Below are 5899 nucleotides of genomic sequence, written 5' to 3' on the forward strand. Positions count from 1 at the left end.
ATGGCTTTGGTTTTTTAAATATCCAAGTATGGGAAGGCCAAAGGTCTCCCCAGATTCAATTGAAACAAGATGACACCAATATATATTATAATCAAACTGTCAAAAATTAAAGAGAATTTTGAGAGCAAGAGAAAAGAAGCAAGTAACAGATAAAGGAGTTCTAATTACAGGCCAGGGAAGAGTGGGATGATATATTTAAAGTGCTGAAGGTGAAAATCTTTGCCAAACAAGAATACTTTAACTGGCAAACTGTCCTTCAGAAACAAAGAAGACATAATGGCTTTCCCAGACAAACAAAAGCTGAGGGAGTTTATCATCACCAGACCCATGTTACCAAAAAACGCTAAAGGGAATTATTCAAGCTAAAGGAAAAGGACACTAATTAGTAACATGAAAACATATGAAAGTATAAAAAAACTAGTGAAAGTGAGAACACAATAGAATTCAAAATGCCCTAATATTGTCATGGTGGTGTGTAAATCACCTATATCTTTAGTATAAAAGTTAAAAGATAAAATTATTAAAAATAATAATAGCAATATCATCACTGCAATAATTTAAGGACTATACAATACAAAAAGATGTAAATAGTGATATCGAGAACAACATGTGGGAGGGGGCAGTAAAAGATTAGAGTTTTTTAATGTGATCAAAGATAAGTTGTTATCCAGTTAAAATAGTGTAATCAGTGTAAGATGTTTTATATAAGCCTTAGGAAAACCACAAAGCGAAAACCTATATTACTTATATGAAAGATAAAAAGTAAGGAATCAGCCAGGCACAGTGGCTTACCTTGTAATCCCAGCACTTTGGGAGGCCGAAGTGGCCTGGATCACTTCAGCCCAGGAGTTACTGACTGCCTGAGAAACATAACGAAAGACTGTCCCTGCAAAAAATACAAAAATTACGCAGGTGTGGTGGTACCCACCTGTGGTCCCAGCTACTCAGGAGGCTGAGGTGGGAGACTCACCTGAATCTGTGAAGTCGAGGCTGCAGTGAGCCATGATCATGACATTGAGCTCCAGCTTGGGTGACAGAATGAGGCCCTATCTCAGGAAAGAAAAAAAGAAAAGAAAAGAAAAGAAAGTAAAAGAAAAAAGAAAAAGAATCAATGTATGCTGTAGAGAAAATCACCTAACCACTAAAAAAGATAGCAAGAGAGGAAGAAAGGAAAAAAGAATCTACAGAACAACCAGAAAATAATTAACAAAATGATAATACTAACTTCTTACTTATCAATAATTATCTTGAATGTAAAGAGATTAAACTCTTCAATAAAAAGAGAGAGTGAATAAATGATTTCTTTAAGTGACCCAACTATATGCTGGTAAAAGAGACTCACTTCAACTTTATAACTGAAAGTCATATGGAAAGAAAGTGAAAGGATGAAAAAAGATAAACCATGTAAATAAAAACCAAGAGAGCAGGAGTACCTACACTTACTTCAGATAAAATAAAATTTGAGTCAAAACTTCAAAAAGAGACAAAGAAAGTTGCTATGTAACCATCAGGGAATCAGTTCATCAAGAAGCTATAACAATTGTGAATACATATGCAACTAACATCTGAACACTTAGATGAATGGAGCAAATATGAATAGATCTGAAGGAAGATATAAATTGCAATACAAAAATAGTAAGGGACTTCTCTACCACAGCTTCAACAATGGACAGATTATCCAGATAGAAAATCAATAAGGAAACATCAGACTTAAATTACACTTTAGACCAAATGGACCTAACAGACATACACAGAAAATTTCATCCAAAAGCAGCAGAATAAACATTCTTTTCAAGTGCACATAGAATATTCTCCAATATAGATCGTGTGTTAGTTCGCAAAACAAGAAAAAACAAATACAAAAGGACTAAAATTATATCAAGTATCTTTTCCAACCACAATGGTATGAAACTAGAAATCAGTAACAGAAGGAATTTTGGGAATTTCTATATATTTCATGGAAATTAAACAGCATGCTAACAACCAATGAATCAATGAATAAATTTAAAGGAAAACTACAAAATATCTTGAGACAAATTAAAGTGGAAACAAAATATATCAAAATATAAGAAATGCAGTTCTTTTTCTAAATAATACTCTATTGTGCACTTATGAAAAAGCAGTTCTGAAAGAAAAGTTTATAGCAATAAATGCCTACACCACAGATAAAGATCTCAACTAAACAATGTAATGTTATACCTCAAGGAACTAAAAAAATAAGAAAAACTAAGCCTAGAGTTAGTAGAAAGAAGGAAATAATAAAGATAAGAGCTGAAATAAATAAAATAGAAACAAGACAAACAATAGAAAGATCAAATAAACTACACGTTTTTTTAAAAGATAAACAAATTGACAAACCCTTAGCCAGACTAAGAAAAAAAGCAAGAAGACAAAATCAGAAATGAGCTGTAATATCTGAAATACATTACATTACAATTGAAATGCAAAGGATTATGAGACTACTATGAACAATTATAGGCCATCAAATTTAATAACCCACCAGAAGTGAATAAATTCCTAGACACACACAACCTACCAAGATTGAATCATGCAGAAATATAAAATCTGAAAAGATCAATAATAAGTAAGGAGATGAAAGTAAAAGAAGAAAAAGTCTCCCGCCAAAGAAAAGCCCAGGACCTGATGGCTTCATTACTAAATTCTACAACGTATGTAAAGAAATAGTACCAATTCTTCTCAAACTCTTCAAAAGAAATTAAAGAAGAAGGAATACTTCCAAACTGATTTTAAAGGGTCAGTGTTACTGTGAAACCAAATCCAGATAAAGACCCTACAAGAAAAGAAAACTGTAAGCTAATATCCCTGATGAACATAGATGCAAAAATCCTCAACAAAATACCATGAAATCAAATGTAACAGTATATTAAGTGGATTGCTCACCACCATCAAGTGGAGTTTATCCCAGGAATACAAAGATGGTTCAATATACACAAATCTATAAATCTATAATGTGATATATCACATTAACAGAATGAAGGACAAAAGTCATATAATCATATCGGTAGATTCAGAAAAAGCATTTGATAAAATTAAATATTTTTCATAAGGAAAACTCAAAAAATTAGGTATGGATGGAACACCTCAGCAAAATAAATGCCATAGATAACAGATCCACAGCTGACTTCACACTCAATGGTGAAAACTGGAAATCTTTCCCTTTAAGATCAGGAAAAAGACAAGGATGCCCAAATTTTCCACCTCTATTCATGTACTGGAAATCCTAGACAGTAATTAGGCAAAAGAAAAAAAAGGCATCTAAATTGAAAAGAAATAAGTTAAAGTGTGCCTGTTTGCAGACACATGATATTATATGTAGAAAATATTAAAAGACTCCAACAAAAAACTGTTAGAAAAATAAAGTCAATAAAATTGCAGGATACACAATCAAAAATTGTACAAAAATCAGTAGCATTTCTGCACACTAATAGTGGCTAGCTAAAAAAAAAAATTTTTTTAAATTATGTTTACAATAGCTACAAAGGATATAAAAGACCTGAACACTGAAAATTATAAAGCACTGATGAAAGAAATTGAGGACGACACAAATAAGTAGAGAATATGCCATGTTCATGAATTGGAAGAATTAATGTTAAAATGTTCATACTACCAAAAGTGATCTATAGATTCAATACAATCCCCATCAAAATTCCATGACATTGGTCACAGAAATAGACAAAACAATCCTAAAATTCTATGGAGCATCAAAAGACCCCAAATACCCAAGGAAATCTTGACCAAAAACCAAAACAAACAAAAAAACCTAGAGGTATCAAACTACCTGATTTCAAAATCTACTCCAAAGCTATAGTAATCAAAACAGCATGGAACTGGCATGAAACAAACACATAGACCAATGAAATGAAATAAAGAGCCCTCAAATAAATCTACACATTTACAGTCAATTGATTTTTGGCAGAGTTTCCAAGAACACACATGGGAAAAGGACAGTCTCTTCAATAAATGGTGTTGGGAAAACTGGCTCTCCACATGCAGAAGACTAATATTAGATCTTTATCTCACATTATATTAAAAAATTAACTCAAAATGGATTAAAGACTTAAATGAGAGACCTAAAACTGTAAAATTATTTAAAAAACAGGGAAAAGCTCCATGACATTGGTCTGGGCAAAGATTTTTGGAATATGACCCCCAAAATCACAGGCAACAAGAGCAATAATAGGCTCATGTACTTACATCAAAGTAAAAAGCTTCTGCACAGCAAAGAAAACAACCTATAGAATGGGGAAAATATTTTCAAGCCATACATCTGATAAAGACTTAATATATAAAATATATAGGGAAGTAAAATGGCTCGATAGTAAGAAAACAAATAACCCAAATTAAAAATAGACAACTTGCAGACTCACTTGGAACCTGACTGCAACCCAAGATGGGTGCTTTTTCCTTCTGCCAGAATAACATTCTGGGGTGCTGTGGCCACCTGACCTGTCAAGACTTATGTAGCTGCCCAGGAACACAGGGTGCTAGAGAACAAAGGACAAAGGACCTGAATAACACTTCTAAAAAGAAGATACACGAATGGCAAGCACGTATGTGAAAAAAATGCCGACCATCACTAATCAGAGAAATTCAGATTAAAACCACAATGAGATGTCGCCTCACACCTGTTATAATGGCTATTACGAAAAGGACAAAAGATAACAAGTGTTGGCAAGGATGTTAAGAAAAAGGAACTGTCGATGGTGATGTAAACTAGTCCAGCCATTATGGAAAACGTATGGGGTTCCTAAAAAAAAAAAAAAAAAAAAAAATAGAAGTACCAAATGATCCAGCAATCCAACAATTGGGCATACATCCAAAGAAAATAAAATTGGTATATCAAAGAGATATCTGCCCCCATGTTCATTGAAGCATTATTCACAATAACCAAGATATGGAATCAAGCTAAGTGTCAGTCAGCAGTTAAATGGATAACAGAAATGTGGTATGTATGTACGTAATAGAATATTATTCAGCCTTTAAAGAGAAGGAAATCCTGTCTTTTACAACAACATGGAGGAATCTGGAGGATATGTTAATGTTAAATAAATTAAGCCAGGCAGAGAAAGACAAATACTGTATGATTTCACATATATGTGGAATGTAAAAACACTGAACTCATGGAAGCAGAGAGTAGAATGTTAGTTTCCAGGGACTGTGAGGGGAAAGATGGGGGAGATGTTGGTCTAAGTATACAAAATGTCAGGAGAAAAAGTTCAAGAGAAAAGAAAAAGTTCAAAAGATCTATAGTTAATGTATTTTATTATTGAAAATCACTACATTATTATGCCATTCAACATCCCTTGTGGTCAGCTCTCTGCTAACCTCTTCAAATCCCTTCACTCTCTGTCTAGCAAAATTAAAAAAAAAATGATTCTAAGATGCTTGCAGTTCTGTAGGTTGGGGCCAAAGTAATTGCGGTTTTTGCCATTACTTTTAAATGGCAAAGAGTTAAGTTGAAAACTTATAGCAAGTAAAGTAGAAATGATGAATTCTGCTGGAGCTAAGGAGACATACCACCAAGCTATGGAGGGAAAGCTCTGGAGGACCACATTCTAGGAATATGTGTGATGAGAGGTAAAGTGATGGTGTGTCCCTTGACATCCTTAGATTTTTGTATCCTTAGACCAACATCTCCCCCATCTTTCCCCTCACAGTCCCTGGAAACTACCATTCTACTCTCTGCTTCTATGAGTTCAATGTTTTTAGATTCCACATGTAAGTGAAATCATACAGTATTTGTCTTTCTCTGCCCGGCTTAATTACTTTTAAATGGCAAAAATCGCGATTACTTTGGCACCAACCTAATAAAATCCTGCTTCCCAGGTTTTTCACACACTGCTAGCTCTCCCTAACTCATCCATGCTCTTGAACTTAA

The 5899-nt window shown here is 33.6% G+C and overlaps 1 non-coding gene across 1 annotated transcript; it reads left to right on the forward strand.

The window, feature by feature from the left end:
* Window positions 1-4378: 4378 nt before the first annotated feature.
* LOC112627275 lies at window positions 4379-4503 on the forward strand. The gene has a single exon (XR_003120120.1). It is a non-coding gene; the product is annotated as a small nucleolar RNA SNORA77 (small nucleolar RNA).
* Window positions 4504-5899: the final 1396 nt, after the last annotated feature.

Source organism: Theropithecus gelada, chromosome 6 (genome assembly GCF_003255815.1).
Source record: "Theropithecus gelada isolate Dixy chromosome 6, Tgel_1.0, whole genome shotgun sequence".
Lineage (NCBI taxonomy): Eukaryota > Metazoa > Chordata > Mammalia > Primates > Cercopithecidae > Theropithecus > Theropithecus gelada.